This window comes from Amphiprion ocellaris, chromosome 20 (genome assembly GCF_022539595.1).
Source record: "Amphiprion ocellaris isolate individual 3 ecotype Okinawa chromosome 20, ASM2253959v1, whole genome shotgun sequence".
NCBI classification, from domain to species: domain Eukaryota; kingdom Metazoa; phylum Chordata; class Actinopteri; family Pomacentridae; genus Amphiprion; species Amphiprion ocellaris.
The window spans coordinates 11,744,167-11,770,922 of NC_072785.1; the positions used below are offsets into that span (position 1 = coordinate 11,744,167).

Genomic DNA, 26,756 nt, shown 5'->3' on the forward strand with positions numbered 1-26,756 from the left:
ATTTTAAAATGAACTTATTTTATCAGGAATCTGTTTAAAAAATAATGATACTAATAACTGAAAAAATATGGAATATTGGATCTATTCAGCCAAGCTGATAATCACTCAACCCATTAGTTTGCTTTTGTGTTGTCTGTCCACTGGAAAAACCTTCACAAGTTTACTTTTCAGCTGTAAAATGTACCACACAGTAAACATATACAAAGTAATTTTAAGCTCAACCTCTAGCGATAAGTTTGTTAAACCTTGGTAACATGTGAATTTTGCGTTTCTATTAAAATCCATAAGCCAAACGAGAAGTCAATGAGACGACTGAGCATTTCTCTCTTAAAACTGCAACGTCTCAAAAACACAGATTGAGATTTCCAAGGTTTCATACTTAACAAACCGAAGGAACTGATCCTGTCAACTTGCGCGGCGGGGCTTTCCATATTATCATTATTGTTCCTCAGAATAGGTTTTCCAGTTTTAACAGATATGGCTGAATTACTCTAGTACTGCACCTTGCCATTGTGTAATGCAGAGTCATGTGTGAGCTGGTGTGCTTGAGCTACAGTGTGTGGAGGAAGACTTCATAGATCTGTACTTTCTAGAAAAAGCAACAGTGCAGAGTTACATCTAAGCCATTCTAAGGCAAGAAGGGATTATTTTCATGGGAAAAAAACTTCTAAATATGAAACTCTGATAGAGAGAGAGAGCTTTTAGGCCTTTCAACAATGACCAGAGAGAGTTTAATATTTTTTTTAAAAAGCTGTTTGCAAATTTTATGTGTTAATGTAAGTTAATATTAGCCGATAAATAATTATTGGACACGTTCACCTCTCACATAATAACAAGGGCCTGAAAGATGAATGTGGGTCTATATGTGTGTATGTAAAGAAAAGAAGTCGTATCAAATCTTCATTTAACATGACTCCCTATTTTCAGAAGAAGTATAAACTTAAGTTTCTATCTTTTACTTCATCTAAAAAAGGACCCAAACACCAAATCACTTTACCTTTACTATATATCTCAATAAGCTGTGCGTGTTCCCAAATTGTACACGTCTCTGCACGCTTGTTTGATAGTGGTGGTCAACACTAGTTATCTATTTAAAACTTTCAGCATACGTCAGCTAAAACCCTTATACAAGTGAATAAGTGCCTGCTGAAATGTGAAGTTGTCTGTGGTGATGAACTGCTCTTTCAGGAATGTGTGTGTGTGTGTGTGTGTGTGTGTGTGTCACTATTTCACACTGATAAGTGAACACGAAAACATCACAACATGATGACACTTGTTAGAGTCAACATTAGAGAGCCAGCAGTCTGCGGATGTCTGTGCGAATAGGTATGAGTCAGGTTGAGAAAGAATGAGGTGAGGCAGATGGAAAAAAGTTGAGTGAGAGCTACAGTGATGAGGACATGGGAATGACAGTCAAATAATTGAACCTTTTACACACTTATTCATTCATTTCCACCTACAGAGGTGATGTTTTCTGTTTGTTTATATCTTTCTCAGTTTGAGTTGGCAGGATATCTAAAAAAAAATGTTACACCAGAGAACAAGTGTTTCATTGTTTGATCACATCATTTGGCACTTTATTTATTATTGGATTCTTTTCAAAGTTTGTATTTTGGAACATTTTGTATCTTTTGGTTCTTCTTTTTTGCATGTAGATGCAGAACTGAATTTTGAGGAATGCATACTCTCATTATTTTCTAGCTTTACTTGCAATTGTGAAATGACTTGACTATACTCACCCCAATAAATCAATATTTACAAAACGTATTGCTCCATTTCCAGTCAGATCATAAGAGTCACACAGACTCACTGGCACAAAGTCTGCAGACACACAGTGCAACGTTTAACTATGCACCAGGTGCAGCACACAAATGCATTTTCAGGTTGGTGAGTTGAGATTTGTGATAAAAACGCAAAAATGAATTGTCAAAATAATAATGTGAAAGTGTAGGAATAAGTAAGAACTGGTCAAAAAATGTGTGTAACGCAGCATTAGCCATGTTTGCATAGAATCGTCGAGCAAATTTGAAGTAAATCTTTGAAATTTCGCAAATATATGAGGTGTATTCCACCAAACGCAAAGAAGACACAAACAAAACTTCGGCCATCATGAGAAATATGAGTTCAAGTCTGAAGGAACTGCTTTTAATCAGGCAAGTTCTATGCTCACTTTAGCTGGTATCAGCCATGTTTCATGCTGTCTAGATGGGAAGACAATGAAACAAGCATCAATGGTTAATCCATTACGTGGTCTAAATGCTCACTATGTCAAAACCTACTAAGAAAAGGCGCTTCCATCATCTATTATCTTTTTTAAAAAAATATCTGAAGTAAGCATAAAAACATTTTCTATTTTTCAATTGGGGATGTCTTTGTAAAATCTGCCATTTCCATTCACTTTTTCTAATATTATACTTCAAAATGCACATAAAAATCTGTTATGGAAGCCTGGCTATGGAAATCATGTATTATACTCGATGCAGTGAATGACAATGCCATTTGAATGGAATGATGGAAGGGTATGACACACAGGCGAAAGAAACTACTCAAGTACAAAGCCAGAACAGAAGGTCAGCAACTGTATATTTTGCCATTTCATCCAGAAAAGGTCAGGGACAACAACATCATCTTATTACTATTCATTCTTTTCTGTCATTGCCTTCTCTACCTGCCTCCTTCATCATCAATCCTGTCCCCTTTCATGCGACCTCTAAATATCATCCTGGTCCCCATTTCAGCTGCTGCATTTCTTCAGTTTCCTTCCCTTGACCTTGATCCTAATTCCCCTGCTTTCCTGCTGCATTGCTATGTGCTTTCCTTTGTCTCTAAAAGAAGAGGGGATGACAGCTGATCATCAACCTCTGCAGTGATAATGGATTGGGCATTTTACAAGGCTAACCCCCCCGGCAGCTAACCCACAAACACTGTCATAGACACATCAATAGCTCTCAATGCACAGCCCTTCCACCTTCTGCCTGGCTGCTTGACATCCTGCTCATTCATTGCTTTCCTATCCCAGCACAGGGCACATACACACACACACACACAGATGCTCAGTTTGCTTGGCTGAGCTTGGCAGTGATTCATCAGCCTGAGCCTTGGCATTAGCAGCCTGCTGCGGGTGAATGGAGACCTCAGTGGCTCTCCGATGGGGAAGGAAGAGAGAGAGGGAGAGCAGCGGCGGTAGAAACGCTGAGACAAAACAAATGTGCAGAACAAAATGTGCGAAATAATGCGAGGTAAGCAATGGAAGACTGAGAGAGTGACTGGCAGAGAAGCAAACAGACGAGGGAGGAGAGAGAGAGACCCGCACAAGGGGAGTGACTCCACAGAATGCAGAGCAGGTAGCTGCCAGAGTGGATTACTGCAGCAGGAATGCAGCACTGGCTGCAGGATGGAGGAGAGGAAGAGGAGGCAGAGGAAGCAGGAGAGGTTGCGGGAGGTAAAGTGATGACGTTGGATATCAGAGGAGAGATCGGGCCCTGTGGGATACTGCTGTTCTTACAGATTGTCCTTACAGTGGATTGATTGTAAACGTACATCGAAGCAAGGAAAAAAAGATAAACTCAGCAGCATATTATATTTTACATCAGCATAAATCACTCTTAGCTGCATCTGTTTTTAAAAGAACCTTGCTAGTGACCATGAGAGGAGTACATATGAGTGGGAAGTGTCTTTAGTGGGAGCACACTCAGATGAGAAGCTCCTTTTCCTGTTGTATTCTCAGTTTTTCTGGTCTTTGTCGGTTTTGGACCATTCAGGATGAATTCAGCTCCAGGAGGATGTGAACTAGCATCCGGAATAATAAACTCATCTAAATTCAGGTCAGTGAAGAAGCACAGGACACGCCTTGGCCACATATTGACCTTAAAAGGTTGTGAGCTGACAGTTGACGAGACAGTGATACATACACTGTGTCTGCTGACTAACCCGGCCTGATGTCAGTCACACTAACACACAAACACACCAGCTGCTGTCCCTGAGAGCACTATGATTGTTTATGACAATTAGTGCACTATAGGGCTGAATGATTTGGGGAAAATATACAATTGTGATTTTTCTCACAGTGACTGTCATTTGATTTGTAATATAATGTTTTAAGTCAAGCTTCAGTTCAAAATTCACTGTGTAATACATTTAAAACGTGATGGAGCATTACCACGAGACACTATCAAAAGTGGAACTGTCCTACAAGGAGGAGAACCACTAAAAGTTTCAGTCTGCTCAAAACAGCATTAGTCTCATTATTCAACACTCTGCACCTCAAAATCTGCCATCAGGACTGAAGGTCATGTTATCTTTATTTATCAGAGCCAGAAACTGTGATAAAGAATAATTTTAAGCTACCCATCAGTTTTAACCAAAAAAATAATGGTTAAAATTTCACATCTCATTTATAAATGCACCAAAAACAAGCCATATGCATTGACTATTCTGTCAAAAACAAAAAATTTGGTGCTCCTCGACACGGCCGCGAATGCATTTGTGACTCAGATACAACCACCAATCAAGCAACAAAAAAATCAGGGACTTTTTGTCTGAACTATAATGTATTCATGCTGTGTTTAATTTCAGGTTTTGTTCAATTATTGTGAAATAAATGACAAAAAAAATGTAATTTTTTTTTGGTTCTTTATGGTTTATGGCAGTATAACTGTGGTACACAACAGACATTTTTGAGTTTTCTCAAACTCAGTGCTTTCCCTAGAGCACTGATCAATACATTACAGAATACATACAGCATAATATACATCTGTGTGTGCCACTCCTGTGTGACTTCAGGCTTCAAGGAAGGAAATGCGGCGCCGGCATTTGTGCCCAACAGGAAACAGACTCACAAAGAGCAGAGGAGGGGCGGAAGAGGCAAGAAGGAGGAAGAGTGAGGAGGAGGGGGAGCGGAAAGGAGGAAAACATGGGCAAGGGATGAGGATGACGAGAAGAAGAACAAGGAGAGAGGAAGAGGTGATGGGATTCAGTGGAAACGGACAACGTTGAAATTCAGTCACTATAAGGACAAAGGACATTATGAAATTGTTAATTATTGAAGAACACTTCATTTACTTGACACTATGCTAAGTTGCATCCTTCAGATGCTGCAAACACAGGGAAACAGCTAGCCTGGCTATGCCACAGTACAGAATTGGCCCTTAAAGTCATACTTTGCTCAAAGGGGTGGTCACACGCTTTACTTCTTAAGAGAGCAGCTGAGAACAGTGTCTTCTCATCACAGTGAGGGTGCTGGTAATGCTCTTGAAATGCTATGTACTTAAGTACTGGGTGGACACATTACCCCCCCCCCAAAAAAAACCAAAAAAAAAACAAAACATAAATACAGCCTTGGATGCGCCTTTTAATGAGTTTTGACACCCTAATTTGGTGCAGCAACATAAAAGCCCAAAAATAAATCATTATCCAAAGCATAGCGGGGCATAACTTACTTAACTTCAGATGCATCCTTTTGTCCAAAACACATCAAGCTCCTCTCCACAAACTCTCCATCCTGTGGTTAAACACACAAAGAGGGCATGAGGTTAGTAAAAGTGAATGCACCGGTCATCATAATATCAAGACACTCGCTCATGGCATCTTTCACCATTGTTATGTTTGGCAGCTGGCGAGGCCCAGAGCCTGCAGCCAGGCTGACAATGCATTCACTGTAGGGGAGATCGTTCACAGTCAAGCTAGCAGGCTGAGAATGAGCTAACTGCTCAGATATGGGACACATTCGGAGGCTTTGCAATAGACTCATGCATGAGCAGACAAGAAATGTTTGGCCACGACAACAGAAGGCCCTATTCAGTTCTCTGGGGAGGCACACACACGCACCATTATCATAATCATCATCCTCCTAGAAGCTCTCATCTGCTTCAAAACATGTGCAAACACACACACACACACACACACACACACACACATTCATGCAGAAAGCAACCCAGACTTGAAGCATTCCATGACAGTAGCATTCCATATGTTTGGTTAAGCACAGAGAATCCAGATTTAAGACTGGAGTCTGGACTGAATTTAAAGGATGAGAGAGGGAAGTGGAGAAACGGGGAAGAGGAGGGGAGACTGAAAAAGAGAGGGAACATTTCTGTTAACTGTAAGCAGCAATCAGACACTCAGGTATATAACTGGGAATTAGCATTAACTACTGCCTAACAAACTAAACTTTTAAGTCAACACGTACTGGACGTCTTAAGGAATAACGTAAAGTTTGAACATTGACTGAGCAAACTCCATGTGCCGATGAAAGCTGCAGAATAAGCCCATGAGCCTCTTATGTTAACTGTCCATTAGGACTTCTAACAAGGAAGAGGAAATGGGAAAAAGATGGGAAAAACTAGCTGTAGTTAACAGTAATTTTCACTACTGATTAAAGGAAGGCAATGAAAACACTCCACTATCTTCCTAAATAAATTGTCGACGCTAAAGACAGATGTTTCTCTTTTCACTCAGGCTGAGCCAAATAAGGAGTCAGAGACAAGTGATGCCCTCAAAGACACTTTGATCATGTAAGCAGCAACTGATGGACATGGAGAATCGGTCTTTTAGCTGCTCCTGCCACTCTCAACTCCTTTTCGTGTCATCCTGTCTGTTTGTTCCAGCACATCTTTTCTCCACAGGAAGGAGACAACCCCGCTGCTCAGCTCTGTCATGTCAGATTCATAACGTCAACACAGGTTTTGCTGAATCATCTCATGTTCTCACGCTACACGACAACACTGCACAAAACCAAATGTCTAATTCTGCCGATTTAAAAACTGGGTTCTGATCAGTAAAACTGGATTTTTAATTGAAACAAGTGATTTTACAAATACGGTTTGACACATTCTTCACAATCCAGAAGACGCCAAATACTCAAGCGACCAGAGACTATGTCTGTCTGTGTTTATGTTGTTGGGTTGTGTATTTTACATGTGTGAGTTGGAAGGGGGGGGGTCGAAGCTATTCATTCAGACAGTTAGCCAACCCGTAACCAAACAAAACTGAAAACAGCTGTCTCCCTCTCATCCCTAGCTCCCCCTCACGCACACAGCATGTCAGGTTGTGGAGGTTTCATTATGTTACTCAGCAGAAAAAACTGGACCAGTGTGAGGTGGCACTTCCTCCGGCGTCTCTCTCAGGCCCTCAGCGAACAGTCATCTATTTTCCCACAGCAAATGGCTTTTTTTAGCACATAATTTGATTGACTTGTATTGATTTTCAGATGTAAACATCACAAAATAAGCAGACTAATGCTCACAGAAATTATAAGACATCATTATAATCAATGATTTGGACAGCAGATAATTGTAAACTGACAAGACTGTGAGATCACATCATCATGATGTGATTCTACTGAAAACTTACCAAGTGCAACTACATTGTAGCAAATGAAATCTAGTACAAAAACCTAACAATAAATTCTATGTTCATGTAGGTATTAAACTGTATTGCATTATACTGACAAGCATCAACATCACAATGTGGATGAGCAGATTAGTCACATCACAGGTGGTGCAGGGTAAAGTAAAGCAAATTAAATCAAACACGGCATGTTCCAACTATATTTGCTATTTGATTTTGACAAAAAACACGTATCTGATAGAACATGATTCATACTGATTTAGGGTAATTTTGATGCACAGATATTTTTAAAAACTTTATTCACAAGGAGTTTATTGACATGCAGGCGCCATGTGTGCACAGAAAAACAAAGGATGGACATATGAGAAATGCTGACAAGGAAGATATGATTGTAAAACGACAGAAAACATCAGTCGTATGGATGTATTTTGATGACAGACAGCATTTCTTAATATCACGCTACAAGAATATTGACATGTCTCATAATGGGGTGGATTAAATACTAGTAACATCTGTCAGTATATAGCCAGTGTTACACTTTCCGCATCATACCACAGGTACTGTGGACGCATTGGAATATATAGACGCCAATCTGCTGTGCATGTATAGAATATGTCCTCAGTACATTTTTTTTAATGTACAAAATGTTTTCTGTAATAGAAGTAATTGCTTTTTTGGGGAATATCCAATTTACAACCTGAAATCAGTGCATAACTTTTACGCATAATGAAAAACACTGCAACCTTTAATAATTTCAAGATTCAATAAATGGTAATAAAGAGCTACTAAGTGCATATTTGGTTCTGTACCAAATTAAATCCAGGCTTTTCTTTCCTAACTCTTCTGATAATAGTGGCATTGTTTTGGCCAGTTGAAAAAGAGACATCCTGTGATATTTAGGTTTCATTTGAACTAAAACGTCACATCTAATCTTTTTACTCACAACAAATATGTTATTCGACGAGGATGATTACCGTTTCCGTACAATCAGTGTCAGTATGTGATATGACTAGCGGTCGAAACACATCTGCAGCAATCTGTACATTTATCAGTCATTTAGGACTCTTTGTACTGGCCCACTTAACATGTACAGTCAGTGTGTTGCTATAGTGAAACAACACAATATTCCTTCCTTGAAACTACAACCAGTGATGCGTCAAACAGAGAACAAAAATCCCTGTTCAGGGAACTCGCCTCCCTTTTCATTCCACATAAACATTTTTGTGCAGTGTTTATGTTTGAGTGCGCTTTTATCACATATATAATGGAAAATTGTTGATAAGATAACAGTGTGTATGCTTTTTGAGCACTTAGGCTTTCACTTTTCAAACAGAGTAAATGGAAGATTACGCTGTGAGTTTGAAGTTATTTTTTTTACAGACAAACGTGAAACACAAATGCTCAAATGTAAGTGACACAGAAGACACAATTAATGTAATAGCTGGGCCTAAATGAGAGAGAAAACGAGTGTCAAAAGGGACAAAAGGATGGACCACTAGAAGGAAGGAAACAAAGGAGAAAAACAAAACTCATGTTCAGCTTCTTCTAATGGAGAACATTTCAAGGCCTTAAACTCCATCCTGGGTTCCACTGTCCAGGCGGGCCTCGTTTGCATGGGAGCCCATTTCCTGTGTGTGATTAGCAGACGGGGAGAGTGTGTGTCTGTGCATGCATATGTGTGTGCACGCTGGGGACTGCAGTTCAGAGAGGTCTGGGGTTGTTTTGTCTGCTAGGGGGGAAAGGAATGCCCAAATCAAACACAGTGAACAGGACGCCTAGCAAGAGAGATGGACAAGGGCAAAAAGACAGAAACAGAAAGGAGGAGCAGATACACAGTGAGGAGAAAGATGGGGAGGGACAGGAAACAAGAGATCCAGAAAGCAGCAGACAGAAGGAGCTAACAAAACAAAGGAGGAGGGAACACCAGTGAATAATAGAACAAGAGGCTGATTTTTCATTTGCTGCCACTGCAGACTGCCAACAGCATTCCTCCTGCTGCCGTCTGCATTCCAGCAGAGCTACAAGGTGGAGTATGGAGTTTGTCTACAAGCTGATGAGCTGTCAGATAGAAAACCATCTACATCTCTAACTTCACCGTGAACCTGCAAAACCTGCCCTAATATCTAATGACTTACAGCCCTGCAGCCCTCCCTGCTCCAGAAATAACAGCTGAGGGTTTCACACGCTACTGCTCGCTACACAGATAGGCTCATTCAGACGATTACTCATTATCCAGCAACAGCAATATGACAGCAAGCAATGTCACAGAACAACTTGTTTGGCTTTATAACACAGCTTAACCATCCAGAAACCTCCTGGCATGTAAACTAAGAAAAATGTGAGGAGTCTTAAAGGGTCAAATCCACTATTTAGAATAAACAGGAGGACTTGAAATCAAACAAACTGGATTGGAATGCATTTAACACTCCTGCCGGAATGGATTCTCAATTAACTCATTAGGAGCTTGCATTTTAAAAAGTTTTAAATCTAAATTGTCTTCATTATCAACCAATTTACTGGCTAAACCCACCGAAATTCTGTGTACTATCAACTAAGACAAAGAAGAACAGCAAATCCTTCAATCTAGGAAGCTGACAACAAGGGAATCTTTGGTATTTTTGTTCTAAAAATGACTGAAATTGTAAATTCAATTATATATGGTTAAGTAGTTGCTGGCAATGTTGTCATTTAGGTTTTGAGAATTTCCTTTTGTAAGTCAAAGAGCAGATTTAGCTACATGCCAACTATGTAGGAGACTGTAACTGGGAGGTAAATCATGTCTTGTTCAGCATCAGCATTTCCTGGCACAGGTTTCAGTCTGAGGATGTTACCTGAATTGTTTTTGACCACAAACATATTCTGAAGCCTTAAATACAATACAATGACTTCATTAATCCCCAAAGGGAAATTCAAAGCCTTAGTAGTTCACTCAAATTCTCAGATCAAATATTTCACCCACACTAAGGCTGTCACTTTTGATATAAAGTCCAAACTGCTGTTTGAAACGAAAAAATAGTTCAACAAAGGCCTAAAGAGGCTTACAGATATTCTGACCCACTGCCCCACCAATAAACAGAGCTTTTCTTTTCCTCTTTTCATTTACACAACATCAGGAAGTCACTCTACAGCTGCAAAGTAATGTATGGAAGCATTTTGGATTCAACATTATATGTGGAAACAATGAGGATAAAAGTAAGTTAAAGTCAGGTTGTCTGCAAAATTGATTAACAGAAAAGCTGAGCTAGATTAAATGTATTCAATCTTGATATTTTTGAAGAATACATACAACTGGGGGTCACTAAGGTTATGCAAGTTATCCAAGAATTCAGATTGGAGGGAGATACAACTATCATGATCCAGGTACTTCTAAAATTCTGGCTTTGGCCCCGTGCAGGCAGTTTATACTTACTGTTTAAAAAAACAAACAAGAAAGATCTTTACTCATTGTGACTCTTATTTCTCGGCTTTTTCTTTTTTTTAAAGTTCACTTTCCAAACACTTCCTTGTGTTGTGTGTGTCCGGCTCGGACCCTGCCCAAGCAGGAGCGAGCCATTCCTTGACTGGCAGAGCAGAATTGATAGGCTGCTATTGTTTCCTTTTAAGGTCAATTGTGTCTCAAATGCTTGGCATGGCTGGGAGTGCAGATGCAGCTGGCTGGCAGGAGAGATAAAACACTAATTTAACCACATTCTTCTGTGCAGTCTACACCTACAGAGAGAGAAACAGGGAGGTATGGAATGAGTGAGAGAAAGTATTTAAGGCCAGCGGGGATGGGAAAGATTTGAAGTGGTTTAGACAGAGACGAAAAAATGTATGGCTAGAGGGTGAAAACAAGGTGAAGACTACAAGTTTATCCAGGTGGGTGGGCAGGAGCCACTCCTTGCCATGAGCATCAAGCTTTTCTGTACCGTTGTTTGACCAGGCAGTCCAAACATGCCACCATATGTCGCAGGCATGTTTGTCAAAGCCACAAAAAGATGGTAAACACTCACATATATGCATACTCGCCTAGCCACATAAACATCTCACAGGGTGATGAACCATGCAGCATTTCATGGCCTCAAGTTCACATATTCTGGAACTGCTCGCACTCACTGTAAGTTAGTCTGAATATAACCAGCAGCTAAATGTCTACAACGTAATGTTTAGGTATTCTGCTCCAGAGGGGCGAAGGGGTGGGTGGGGGGCACAGTCAGACCGGCTTAGCTTCACAAATAAACCCAGACATGGAGAGAACAAGAGGGAGCTAGCTGAAGGTTGGATCATAAAATATGCCTGGTATTCCACAATGTTCCACAGTGCACAAATGAGCCACTCAGAGACCTGGGAGTGTTACGGGATTCCTGTGAGGCTTCTGTGTCTGAGTGTGTCCACATAAACACACATTGCACATGCATATGCACACAAACACCTCAATCAAGGGTGAGCGACAAGTTCATACACTTTACTAGTGTAAAAGTGTGCAATCCGGTGACGAGTTTGGATAAAACAACCTCAAATAACAGGGTAAGCAGGTGAATAATTGCTTATGTCTTTTGTTAAATATGACCAACAGGTCTAAAATGTTAGCCTACTTTGCAATAAAGTGATGCACCTAGTGGAAGAAACAAAGGAAGTAAAGCATTGATGAAGGGACCACCAGCAGGAAGCTGATGACTCGTACATGACATGAGTCACTGTGTCCGTTTGTCTGCTTTAGTCCAAGCAAAAAGGAGAGTAAATGTGTCATGATGACTGTAAGCAATTCAAGATGTTTAGGAAAACACAGGGACATCCCAGTGACTACGAATGTTTTAGCCACAGTTCTGAAATGATTAGTTTATTAACTGATTCACTAGAAAACATCAATTAATAAGACAATTAATTGACAACTTGGTAAATCAATTATCACTAAAGTAATTTATTAAGCAAAAATGCCAGGAATTTGCATTGATTGGGGTAACTTAATAACCAAATAGTTAAGAAGCAGACCATATAACACTAGTTTCACTCTATTTGTGGACTTTTGTTGCATGCTATACCCTCTCCCATTGTTTACTGTCTGTATACTATCAACTCTTCAAATAAATCCCAAAATACCCAAAAATAATGGTTGCTTGCAGTTCTACTCAGCCGAAAATTCTTCTTTTCCTATACCCACTTACTACATAAAACTCTGACATAAAAGGGTTTCATGACTCTAGAAATAAAAGCTGCACTTTAGCAAGTCTATTTTTATGGCCTTCACCAAAGCAGCATTGTGCTGCTTCACTTCCCCTGGTCAGGACAGCTAGCATGAGAAGGAGCTCCAAAAGCAACGTTGGCATGGAGGGGAAAACCAGCAAACCCAGGCCTCAGCTGCCCTTAACAAAAAGCAACAGTGCAGAGATCTCCTCCAAAATAAAACCAGCCAGAGACGAGGGGGGCAAAGAGGGGAAAGAGTCTGAAAATAGCCGAGCAGTTGGGGTCTGCATGCATCAGCTCCACAATGATGAAAGTGCCAAAAAACAGACTTGCTAATACATGGATGGGTGGATGAACGGAGGGAGGGATGCCTCTGGGGGAAGAAAAACATCTTACCCATTTAGCTTTAAATTACGCAGGTGAAAACAAAGTACAAAATATGGACAGTAACATGTTAAAACAAGAAATGCGAACGAAGGTCACACCCATCAAAGTTGTGATTACGTTTTAAAAAATATTTAAAAAAAAAACCTCAAAGTCTCAAAAAAAAAGTATGTCAACAAGTAATAAGAGCACAGAAGACGAACTAGCTGAGGACGGGAGAAACAGAAGAGGAGGAAGTGTTGAACAGCCAGGTTGCCATGGCGTCCGAACATTCCTCTCTCCGAGAACATGTATATTTTCTGATCACAAGAAAAATAATCTGCAGGAGGAATTTTATTTTGAGAGCCGCCCTGTAGACCCAAGGCTTAGAGCAGGTCAGACAGGAGTGTGTGAGACTGCATATATCCCTCATACAGTTCGGTGAAAACACCTCATGTATCACCAGACAGATCCTTTATGAAGGAAGAGCACGTGAGGATCCAACACCAGGCGGCTCAAGTCACTAGTAATCAAATGAACAAACATCCACACCCACACATGGGGCAAGCACCTACACTGTACTTCATCGAAAATGGATTTCTGAAGGCCACTTTTGAGGATATTTACATAGGTATTACTAGTCCAAAGTCCATATTTCTCTTCCTCAAATTCTCAGTCATTATAAAAGTTCCCCTCTAGGTATTTTCAGTTCAACATTTTCTCCCTTGGCACTCTGGTCTCAAGGAATCTGACACAGAAATATGTATGTAAATGTGTAAAATTGGAACAGATGAATATATTTATCTTAATTTATTCAGTTACTGTTAAATATTTTTACCAGGATTGTGACATTGCGTGTAGAATAAGAGGTGAGGAATTACTCATTGAGGGCATAACTTCTATAAACTATTTGAGTTCAATGAATCTGAGTTTAATGAATAGTTGAGCATTTTGGGGATTAAGCTGGTTTGCTTTCATGAGGAAATACTACTCTCACATTTGTCCATTAAATATAAAACTAGAGCAGGGAAACCGCTAGCTTAGCCATACATAAAGACTGGAAATAGACGGAAACAACTAGCCTTGCTCTGTTCAAATGTGACAAAGTAAATGATTAACACCTTAGCTTGTATATATTTGATTTGTTTAAAAACAAAGAGTAAAACATCAGTTTGTCATTATACGGCGGGCTCCATACAAGGCTACTTCTGTGTCTTTGTTGGGACCAGTAGCTCACATTTTTGTAGCAATAGAGTCAATATTTTATTCCAGTGTCACATCCATTTTAGGAGAAAATATATTAGAATTTAAAGAAGAGTAACAATTTTCTTATCAAATATCTGAAAAATGGAGGTGACCCAATGGCGGGCGGTTAAGACCGACAACACATGATCACTTTTACCTTAAGTGGGTCCCAGTAAAGGACCACTTGCACCCATTTGAATTGTGTGTCATTCCTCATTATCTCTTTAAAATATATGTGACTCCCTTAGAGCAAAAACAGACGAATCAAAGGAAAAACTTTAAGTGTAACAGTAGTGCTTTTCTCCAACTTTCTGCTACTGAGCTGCAGGGATAGAATGCTCTTCCTCTAAAAAAATCTTCCCTCATTTGGTGTTGTGATGATGGTGGTGGACAGCACTTTCTATGATGTCTAACACTCCAAAACCTTCCACATTTCTTCAACTCGGATCACGTCTGATGACTATAAAAGAATACAATTCACGTCATTTTCATAATCATCAAACTACAAATTCTCTGAGCTCTTAGATTTCCTCTGCACTCATTTATTCAGGTGTTTTCTTCTTATACAGGTGGTTCTCTAATCCACTTTTTCGTACTAAGATCAAAACATGAGAGGCATCACACATATCAAAGCACACGCCAAGACAGCACACGCATTTGATGTCGGCTCTCTGGGCTTCACCCACGAAGAGCAGCACTAAGAGGACGACAACTTATTTGCTATTCCAAATATTCCCTCTCTTGTGACTTTAAAAGCTGCAGGTTTGTCTACATTAATAGAGAAATTCTGCAAAACAAAGCAAACATTTTTCCTCTCATTAAGATGCAAACGGACATTTTTTGAAACAGTTTGCCACTGCATGAACGTGTAAAACAGAGCTATGGAAGTGAAGTCCCTGAAACAAGAACAATGGTGGATATATAGTTTGGTACATTAAGTTAACACTTGCAACCACACATTTACAACTCAACTTGGCCTTGCTGGACCACTTTATGCAAAAGCTGCTGCCTGTAAAGTCAACAGGAACAGCAGGCGTTCGAAATACTGTTGATGTAGACTGGCCTGACTCCTGGATATTCTATAAAACATCAGCCTTGTGGAAAGAATTGATTTTTAAAACAGAGGAGAAAGATATCCGTCTAGAAAAATATCCGTATTAGTGTGGACGAGGCCTAAGAATACATTTGTCTGCTCTGACTTGTGACCTCATGATAAAATGGACCTCTGCTGTGCACTGGACCGGTATCACCACAGTAAACTCCTGCCAACCGCTGTCACGTCAGTCAGTAGCCGTCCGACTGCAAATAACAGACTAAAACATCATAAATTCTAGGGGAAAGAAGCAGTCACTGTAATGCTATGGAAGAGAGGTTGAAAGAGACATATTGCTGCTCTGAGCACATAAACACTCATCAAATTGTAGTGATGGTACCCAAGACATACAAACCCTGCTGCTGGGTGAAGGACTTTGGTTCAACATTATCCTTTTATGGATATTATTGAGGTTGTAGAGTTGTTGTGGGATTTTAGTCATCTGTCAGTACGTAGGTGGCATGAGGAGATATTTTTGCATCTTCAACCACCTGCGTTGGCAGCTTTTCAGCTTTCACTCCATCAAAACGAAGCATGTGCAGTCTGTGCCAACTACCACCACCACCAGCATTACAAGACTGATAGGAAGTAGAGCGTGATGTTCACCTTTCTTCCCCCACGGATCGCTGTCTGTCTGGCTGCTCGGCCAGGTCTCTAAGAAGAAGAATACATCTTGAACCAGACTGGAATGGCTCCTGAAATATGCCAAATATGCCCCTGACCCCCCTCCTTTCCTGAAGACTCAGGCATGTTTCCTAGCCCACCCTCCTTCCCTTCTAGTCCCCCCCCAACCCACAGCATTCCTGGGCTTTACACAGCACCGAACGCACACATACTTATAATCACAGATGACCCACTCGCATAGAAAATGTTAAGGACATTTTTAACACGAGTTTCCACCCAGCTGACCCAGACATGCCTTTTAAGGGTAAGCGGTTCAGATTTCTCTTTTCATTAACTTCCAAAAATACTCCTGGACCATGCAGGACAAGGGGGAGTGACAGGAAAAAGGAGGGGGTCTCCTCTTTAGTGAGGCAAAGGAGAAGGAGCGAGTGAGTGAGACAAGATAACAATCAGAAGGAGAGAGGGGGAATATTGGCCAGTTAATGAGGAGAACACCTAAAAAAATAAAAGTGTGCCTGAGGAATTTACAAGTAACGTCTTAACTTTAGCTCTCCCCTGTTAAAGTGCCTCAGTCCCTTCCACCCCTCCCTCTCTCTGCCTCGCTGTGCCTCCTACATGCTTTTGAAGTCTGTTTCCTTTTGCACTTCTTTCCTCTTTTCTTCCAGGACCAACAAGGTAGCCATTTTTTGAGGAGCCAGTACAGTGTAGGAACAAAACAGCCGCACAGGGGGCTTTCTGTAAAACGACTTGCTGGAGGCTGAAATGTCCAACACTAACCTAAATCCCACGCAGGAACCAGTTGGAAAAAGTAAAAATTCCCAAACCGAAAGGAAACGCTTCTGTTTCAGGTCAACCTGAAAGCATGTCACACACAAACACAGTAGCAGAGTGACCCACATTGTTAGTCAATGTAGTCCAAACTCCAGCCATGTGGGGCAGCTGGCCTGGCCTGGCCAGGTTACCAATTAAACATTTGAGGACTTATCACCTGCAGCTATTGGGATGCATCTAACATCCACAAACACATTCTTGGCAGGAGCGTTTAGCAAAATAAACTCTGAAAGAAACACATAGCTTGAAAGTGAAACAAAGAAGGAGCCGCATCTGAACTGTATCAACTAAAATACATAAAACTGCCATTATGACACAGTTTATCCAGAGGCCTTGCACCTGTAATACGCTGCTATGAATACTGTTACTGTTTGCAAAAGCGGGACAAAGAGACAGAGACTTCAAAAAGATGACTCACACAAGAAACCTTGGCCTGTAAAATCTGAAGACTAAACAAACTGATTCACATTTATCTTTACCGCAGATCACAGAACAAATACAGAAGTGGAAATAAAGGCAAAGCTGGAAAAATGTCAAGCAAAGTTAACCACAAATAATAAATCACACTCTGATGCAGCATCCATGGACTCAACTCTACCTACATCTTTGTATGTTCTCGCATGATGAGGAAAAGGTGGACGTTTGAAAAGTCCAAATGAAGACCAGATGATTTTTTTTTCCCTTTTAGCTACATCCCATAGTTTAAAATCTTACACATGGTCAACAGCAGGGCAGCTGCCTGATTTTAAAGATGGATGTTCATAAATTAGGCTCCCTGAAATATGGAGCTATGAGGCAGTTTAGAAGTCAGCATTATAACCTGTAGATAATTCTGAGCAACTGTGACAGAGGAGCATTAATCTGTGCCTGTGCCACTTTTACAACTTTTCATAAAGGATATCAGAATTACATTTTCTACCAAGATTTTGCTGAAGAAACTCCCGTCTTTTCCGCACAGTTGGCTTTATCATCTCAGTTAGCGTAGCCTGTTTAACTCAGGTAAATATAGCAACAGGATGAGGAAGATTTACAAATATCACGGTGCAGCTCCAGGGAACTGTGAGAATTTCTTCATAAAACAGAGGGAAATAGAAACCTGTCATTCTGTCTTCCCAGCAGCACTTCCAAATTCTGAGTGAAATGACAGTAAATGTTTGAAAAATAGAACTTTTTATCCGCCAAACTTGATGTGTTGCAGTTAGCAGCAGAGCCCAGTGACATGAAACGGGTGACAAATTAGAGGAAAAGCAGCAGAAAGAGTCTCAGTAAGGTTCTGGGCTACCATGTGCTGCCAGAATAGCTTCACAGCAACTTAGTGTTGATTTTCCAAGTCTCTCAAACTCTGCTGGTAGGATAAAACACCATTCTACCCAAAAAATATTCCCTCATGTGGTGTTTTGATGATAGTGGTACAAGAAAAATCTAGGCTATATGTTTCGTTAGGTTGAGATCTGATGACTGTGAAGGCCAAAGCATATGATTACCAATATTTTCATATTCATTAAACCATTTAGCGATCATTAAGTCTTATGTCAGGGGTACTGTTATCCTGGGAGAGACCACTACCATCAGAAAAGAAATGTTTCAGAGCAACTTTGTTTTGATTTGCAGTGACTCTTGCCTCTGAATGGATAAGTGGATCCAAACCATGCCAACAAAACACTCCATGCAGCATAATAAAACTATCAGATTCTCTCAGTGGGGTCAAGGGTTGTTTTTTTTCCTACCTGTCTGTGCATTTATTAACCTCAGGTTTGTGTCAAGTATACAAGAGTTAATCACTGTGCAAACAACTCGATCTGGGAAAACAACTCATTTCATAACCACACACTCATATGTTTGATAACCACCCAGTGACGGCGTAAAAATCTTTTGCAGGTCAGTAACTACCAGAGATGTCAGTTTGGCAAACTGGTTTAATGGAAGGCTGAGTTACACAATCCTGTGATGTTGCTCTGAATCACAAATTACAAAACACAAGCTACAATGCAAAGCCAAAGAGGTTGGCATGCAAGTAAGAACAAAAAAAAAAAAAAAAGAAAAACAGTGCAAATTGGGGCTAACTTTGAAGCTCTACAAGAAGAAGACGCAGCATTTATTTGTCTGAAATACATTTTACAGCATTGTGAAATGTTGTTTTCACATATCCCAATTGGGGTGAGGGTTCAGGGTCTGCCTTGATACAGTGCCCCAGGAGCTGGATGGGTTAAGGGCCCAACAATGGCAGCATTGGGGTTTGATCCTCTGACTTACTGATCAGGAGACCAGAGACTTAACCATTGTGCCACCACAAACCCATCTCTTCAGGATTAGCCAATATGACAAGGTCTGTAATGATACAAAACAAAATGTGTGTTCCTCCTTCCTTCCACTTGTTTTAGAGGAGGAAAAAATAACTTAGGATGCATATACACTATACAATAGTGTGTAGACATGAATATCTGCTGCAGTACACCGGACGCTGTATACACTCCCGTACCTGCAGCATCAAACAAAAATCTCCGTGAAGAATCTGTTGGTTAACAGTCACCTGCACCACACTGCACTACTGAGACCCCAATAGGTAAACATGCCTCCAAATTATAGGGAGCCCACCATCGCTGTTGGTAATGAGGAGGCAGTCTGGCACGGTTTGGAGGGCTAACGATGGGGATTCATTCACACTCACACACGCAAAAGAGGGTGTATGAACAGAATCCATTTTTGCCTTGACATGGAATTCTTAAAGAGTGAGGGCATGTATCAGTGTGTCAGTGTACGTGTTAATGAGAGCCTGAGTGAAGCGTGTGAATGCTCACAGCTGAAATGTACTTCTGGCTACTGCTTGCTGAGTGACTGACGCTCTTAGCCTCTAGTATCTGATGACAGATCTACATGGATGGGAGCAGCACCAAGCAAAAGTGCCCTGGAACACAGAAATACCTGCGCACACACACGCAACCAAGTCACGATTACACAGTAAGTTCAAGCAGTTTGAACCTCAGCTGAAATCACAGAGTCCTGCCCTTTTACTGACCTACTGTTGATAAAGAAAGCCGGTAGGGAGAGCAGGCAGGAAGAGTGGAGAGAAGAGAAGGAGGAAAAGACAGTAGAGGAAAGGAAGGAGGTTAGAGAAAAAGAAAATGTTCACATCCTAAAAAACTTCTGGAAAAGGACCAAAAAACATAGTCTTGCAGTTTGAATTTTCTTCCAACTAGTCAAGTTGCAGTTTACATCTATAGGTTTTCAGACTTGACCTTGACCATTTTGGCCTTTGAATTCTTGAGTTACGGCCAAAAGCATGTTTTGTGAGGCCACAGTGAACTTGGCCTTTGACCACTAAAATATACTCACTTCATCCCTGAAACTAGGAGAATGTTTGTGACAAATTTGAAGAAATTCCCTCTAGGTGTTCGAGAGATATTGCGTTCACAAGAATGTCACAGACAATGCCTCCAGGGAGTAAAACAGTAAATCTCCACACTGGGGAACCTGAAGTCAGAAAGTATTTAGCAGTTCCTCCCAAATGACTGATCACTTAATAAAACAGTTGTTAATTACTGCTACTCAAACTCAAATTGACATAAAAACATTTTTAAAAATTCACAATGAAAATCAAAACATTGGCGGTAGAGAAGGTGAAAATGTTTGCTTGAGAATGTCAGTTATTTCAAGTCAACTGCTGTTGAATAATTTTGTTTTGAACAGCTGATCGTGTCAGCACATAAATACAGCGACCAGCAACAAGACAAAATGCAGATGTACAAATGTGTAGACAGCACATGAGCATCTGGCAGACACACTCCTTCCTCTGAGGCTGCAACAAGTGTTTATATTCATGATCGATTAATCTACTGAATACGTTCATGACTGACTGGCATAGTTAAAAAAAAAAAAAAGCCCAAGGTTACATTTCCAAAAATATTTTTGATGCAATAGAAGTCTACATATCAAAGAGAATCAGTTTAAGATCTGTGATGACAATAAAAAGTAGCAAATTCCTACAAAAGAAATAAATACTGGAAGCAGATGTTAAAATAAACATAAAGCAAAAAGGAAAGATTTATCAACTGTCAAAATGATTACCAGTTGATTTGCTGTCAACTCATACATTGATTTTTTCCTTTCAGCTCTTCCTACTACCAGCACATACACTCACAGATACAGTATGAACAAGCACAGAGCGTCACATTGGTGTCTTTATGGCATTCGGCCATCTTCCTACAATTCTGCTCATACGCAGACAGCAGCTCCAGCTGGCCTGCGTATTGTCAACAGCAGCCTCTGTCCCGGATACTGAGTCGTTTATTGCATTATCACAAAACACACACACACACACACACACACACACACACACACACACACACACACACACACACACACACACACACACACACACACACACACACACACACACACACACACACACACACACACACACTCAAAGGACCTACACTCATAGGCTGTGTGTGGGCGCTAATACAAGGCTCTCAGAGATCATGATTCATCTGTGCTATTTCCAGGACGCTCCGTTTGTAACGCCTGCAACATCACTCTGCATCTTCTGCTGCTCTATTCCTGGGTTAGAGGGTTACCAGGGATAAAAATGAGAGTCTACCACTAATAATAACCAACACCAACACCATCCGGTCCTAATCCTATGTCAGCTATCCATTACAGTTTATTAGGATGTATAGGTTATGCTGCATAGGACACTCGTCTGCATGTGTTGGTGCTGACTTTTCCTTTCCCATTTTTACCTCTGAGAACTTACTCTAAGATTTTAAATTGCTTTTTCATTTTTACTGACGAAGACAATTAACTTACCAGTGCAGATATTTATATCTAATTTGATTTTATATAATTTTTATCTTATTGCTTTCTATTTTTAGGCACTACATGACTTTTGTTATATCTTTTGTTTTTTCTGAGCAAATTCTGGCACAAGAATTTTATTCGGGATTAAAAAAGTTTTATCTCATCTATCTTAGACAGACAGAATATTAAGCATCACTAAGCTTTTCAGCTATTTCTAAGTAAATGTGAACACGATGTATTCCATTGTCATGTTTTATAGTAACACATTGGGGGCTTGGTATTTTTTGGTTTGATTAAAAAAATGCAATTGGAACTTGAAAACTTGGGCCCCGGAGAATTATAATGAACATTGTCATAATGTTCTGACAATCTATGGAATCAGGAAAATGATATTCATTCATGGGTTTTAGAGCTACAACTAACCTTTACAATAACTGTCAATTAAATTCCTAATTATTCAATTAGTTGTTTAGTGTAATGTCAGAAAATGGAGAATAATTTCAATCAGTGTTTCCCAAAGCTCAAAATGTCGTCCTCAAAAGTCTTGTGTTGTTGATCGCTCAAAAAAAAAAAAAAATCAGTTTACTATCATAAAGGAGCAAAGAAACTGAACACTATACTAAATTAAGAAGCTGGAATGAGATATTACTAATTTTTTGTCTTTAAAGAATTACTGAAATCGAATAATTGTTTACCAGAAATAATCTTGGATAATCTGTGGATAAGGTATTTTTTTCCTTCCACTGAAGAAATACCAATATCCATTCTTATATCCGTGCACTTGCAGCACATGACGTCAGCGTCCATGTCCTGTAATTCCACACTGATGTGTGATCATGCTACACTAACAGGACGGACCGAGCACTAACCCTGATGTGCGGAGTGGCAGTAATATTACCACCGACAGGCTAAGTTTGACATTCCCAGTGGTTTGATTCTCCCAGGCAGAAAACCTCAATATTTTAATTTAATCCCCAGAGCAGTCATTTAGCCACTCCGTAATCCCCAGGTCCAGTGCTTAGTCTGATAATTACCCTTATTGGACACCCATAATGATTAGTTTTTGGTTTCACCCAAAGCAGTGCAGGCAGTTTCATAGGGCGGTCGCAGCGTTCTGCGGAGTGGAAAACCAATCATGCGTGGTATAGCCCAGGTCATAAAAGAGGAGAGAGGTATGATTATTACTTTGCATGGCAGGCGACAACTCCTGGACAGGACGTGGTGCAAACTCTTCGTGCAACTTTCTCTTTTTGGCATCAAGTCACTTTAAAGATTGCAGAACAGGTGAAGGTGCTGCTGGTGCTTCTGCTGTGTCAACATTAGCCAGTATCACTGTGCTGAGCAATCATGTCCAGAGGAGAAGGTCAAAGAGGGCATCTGCTGGGAATTACTCCTCCTGAGAGCCAACCAAACTTGATGCATAATTTTCCCAGTACTGGAAATGCACGGATCAGGCGGTAATCGGGGGAAATTTAGACATCTTACTCCTCACTTTGCTGCTACTCTCATTTGATTTTCCCTTTGCATTTCTCCCAACATTTCCAAACTGACAGCATAAACTGCAGACATTCCCTCCACATGCGGTGCAATAATCCCACCTAAAATGCCAAAGGAAACCCATTTCGCACCAACATGACAAGCTTCCATGCAAGTGCCTGTGCTGAGTCCAGGAGAAAAGTGGCTTCACAGCAGCACAGGCTGGTAGCTCAGCTGGTATAATCTGCAGCTGGCTGGGAGGGCGAGCCTTACTGGAAAGTCATCAGGGATTTTTTTTGTCTCCTTCATGTCTGAAACAGGTCAAGGCAGGTCCCCTCCATCTCCTTCCCTCCCCGTGTTGCTCTTTACGAGCCCCACCTGGCAGATTAGTATTCCACCACTACAACTACCTTTTCTGCCATTTACACGTGCACACTATGGCTGTTCTGCTGAGGGAGCACAGGGCACACACTGTTCACACTTCACCTCTGCCGCCTTGTTTTCATACATGTATGTGGAGCCCATGCAGCATGACACATTCCATCACATGTGAAGGAAAACAAACACTCGTAAATATATTTAAAAAGAACAAGGATCTGTGGGTGCAGTGGGAATTTAGCAAAACATCCAAGTAGGGCCATGATTTAGTTAGCTATGATTTAATGTGTCAAGTGGTTTACTTTAGAAATGCCAGAAAACCTGCAAAATGCATTATTTTCTATTCATATTCCAGACATGTAAACGAAAAAAAAAAACAGCAAATCGTCCCTTTTGACAAGCTGGAACCATAGAACATGTAGCATTTTGCCTCTGTAAACAAATATAATATTCATTAGTACTATTCAGATTAAATGTTAGCACAAATTAAAGTTTAGGTTCTTTTGGGGTTACATTAAGGTTGTAATCAATGCACACATGAACATTTGTCTCTTCTAGCAACTGCCAAATGGCTCTATTAACAATTAACTATCTTCAACAATACTACAGATTAAAACAAAACTTATATTCAGATCCTCCGTTAACCACGACAAAGCAACTATTCAACCTAGAGTCCACACAGGTAAACACTACGTCATAATGCAAAACATCATGCATGCATCATAAAGCAATAAACTAATAAAGCCATAAAGTACAAGACAGAGGGAAAGAAAAGTTAGGAAAGGAAAGAGAAAGAAAAACACGTGGATACCTTAGCAAAGCTGCAAAAACTAATCGAATACTTAAGTAATTGTCAACCTCTAAACTGACCGACATTTATGTTGATAATCAGTTCTGTCTTTAAGGTAAAACAGTCTACATTTTCTGATTCCAGCTTCTTAAATTTGATTATTTTGCAGTTTATTTCCTCCTCTGAGACTCCAAGCTACTTTTCTTTATGCGGTGGACAAGACAAGGCATTTAAGGGTGTCATCCTGGGCTTTGGGGAACACTGATTTACGTTACTCAGCATTCTCTGACATTTTACAGACCAAACAGCTAATGAACACACAAAAAAAATTAACACATTGTGTTGTCAGAGTGTCCAGATTGGGAGTTTTTAAACTTAGAATAGCCAAAATACAGCCTGTGTAAGTTCAGTCTGCATACTGTTTGGATATCATGCTACTATAAGAACTGCAGTAGCCTCAACCCAATACATCTCCCAAATAACACAATATATTCATTCTGTAAACATCATGTTCATAAATTGTGTTAGCCTGAATGAGCAAGCACAGTTTTCCTGCTTTTTGTCCCACTATTTTGGGGGAATTCTGGGTCAAAATGGAGCCTTTATAGGCTAGTAGCTCTGCTGGCTTACAAATATCATCAGGAGAAAGTGAAACAGTTTTACTTCATGTATTTTAAGAAATACCCTAAAATTCCTGACCACGTAGGAGGAAAGGTACATGTTGAAACAGCTGAGAGAAAGCTAATGTACTTGGCATGCAGAGGCTAAAACAGAGGCTACATTAATGTCAAGACTGACAGTTTTAGTGCATGTTTTTGACTCCATAACCTGAACTGGAGCTTCACATGCAGCACCTTGGATAAAAACGCAGTCATGCGCGTGAACGCAACATTTGCGAGAAAACTATGCTACAAATATGGCTACATTTTAGCAAAAATAGGATGCAAATGGTGAGAGCGACGCTACATTTTAACCACCTGAGGTTTTCGCCGCAGACCTGGATGCTTCCTTTGGCTTCAAACCGAGCAGAGGAGGAGGAGAAGGAGGACGACGAAGGAGGAGGAGGAGGGTTGAAAAACTTGCCGCAGTTCAGACTTCTGCAGTCCCGACTGACTGAACTCAGGAAGCCGCTCTGAAGCCCATAAATGCACTCTGTCCCCCACCGCCGAAAACACACGAATAAAGTGTTAAAATTTACCTCAGAGGCTCCACGACGCCGAACAACGCAACGGTAAATCCACAACTTCACACGGGTCGAGCTCATGCGGACGGTCGGACTCGCTGCTGCTGCTGCGGCCGGGACAAGTTCATCCACATATTCTCAGACCAGACCAGAGAGTTGGAGGCGACAGAAAAGGAGGGGAGACCGCTTTTTTTATTTGCTTTCCCCTTTCCCTCCGCCGCTTTCGTTGGTCCTTTCCTCTCGGATATTCCCCTCCCTGGTCCGTTTGAGATCAAACCATCACATTCCAGCGCGTCCTTAACAATGAAAAAAGGTGGGTTTTCCTTTTCTATTGCCGGAGGACCCACCCCTCGGGATGACTCTGCCCGGTCTGACCGCACAGAGAACGCCCTTCCCGGCTGCGAGGTCCCGCCTCTTCCACAGAACACAGGCCAGTCTGGCCGGTGAGCGGATTTTATTGCAATGTCGACTCTCCAGACATTATCATCACCAGTTCCAAACCATAAAGATAAGAATTTAAGCGAATAAACTCCCATTACTCTCAACATTGTTTATCACACTCCCATTATTTTGCAACATAATCAATGGCAGAAGGCTTAGAAGGCACTAAAAAACACCTGTAGCAATGATAGAAGTCATTCAAAGCAAGCAGAAATTATAAATCTACTCACCACTGGCACAGACTTATTATAAAAGCCCTACTATATTATTATTAGGCTTTCATAGTGTGCATAACAATCCAAAAGCTACAAACTGGTCACCACAAAAACGCTCCGAGTACAGTGAAAATCTGCAAATGCCATAATTAAAGTTATGCAACAATGAATGTTCTTAGTGGAATTTAAGGGAGAAGTTCTCCAAGTTTGCCTGGAAGAAAAAAAATGGATGCAACATGTGCTCCCAGGTTCCTCTGATAAACGTGACTCGTGACTAAACCTCATAAATTTGATTGAGTGCGTGACAACTACAGATAAACAAGAACCCTTTGTGTCTTATTCACCACAGCTATCTGTTTAAGGTTGAATAAGAGAATGACCAAATGCAAAAAATGACGGTTAAAACAAAAGTACACAAAATGCAAAAAAATAAAAAAAAAAAAAAAAAAAAAAAATCAAAAAATGAGTATTTGGTATTAACTTCAACATGCCTAGTTATAAAAAATAACACAAGATTGCAGTTAAAGTTTTAATTTATCCAGTTCTAGTGGTTCAAAGTAGGTTTAGTCTTAAAGTATTTACATGCACGTATGAATAAACTTCTCCAGTAGCAACACAATATTGATTGCAAAGTCTAAGTTTTGATTACTCATCACAAAGCACAACAATCTAGACTGTTTTATTGTCAGGGGTGGACTGTGGCCAGTTTTCAGCATCCCTTTCAGAAAATATACAACTATCCATGTCAAAATTACACCTCAGTTTTAAACAAAATCTTTAAAAAAATACATTTCCTTATACCAAAAGATG

At 40.4% G+C, this 26,756-nt stretch overlaps 1 protein-coding gene across 3 annotated transcripts in view; it reads right to left on the reverse strand.

Moving 5' to 3' along the window:
• Positions 1–25,615, reverse strand: part of luzp1 (leucine zipper protein 1) — a 52,547-nt gene extending 26,932 nt beyond the window's left edge. The window contains exons 1-2 of one of the 3 annotated variants that reach the window (XM_023277439.3): positions 25,306–25,615; positions 5,439–5,500 (exon numbers count right to left, since the gene is read on the reverse strand). The gene's annotated coding sequence lies outside the window, so the exon portion shown is untranslated. Of the gene's footprint in view, positions 1–5,438; positions 5,501–25,084; positions 25,276–25,305 lie in introns of those variants that run through there. The other 2 variants (XM_035951506.2, XM_035951507.2) reach the window with 2 other exon arrangements.
• Positions 25,616–26,756: the final 1,141 nt, after the last annotated feature.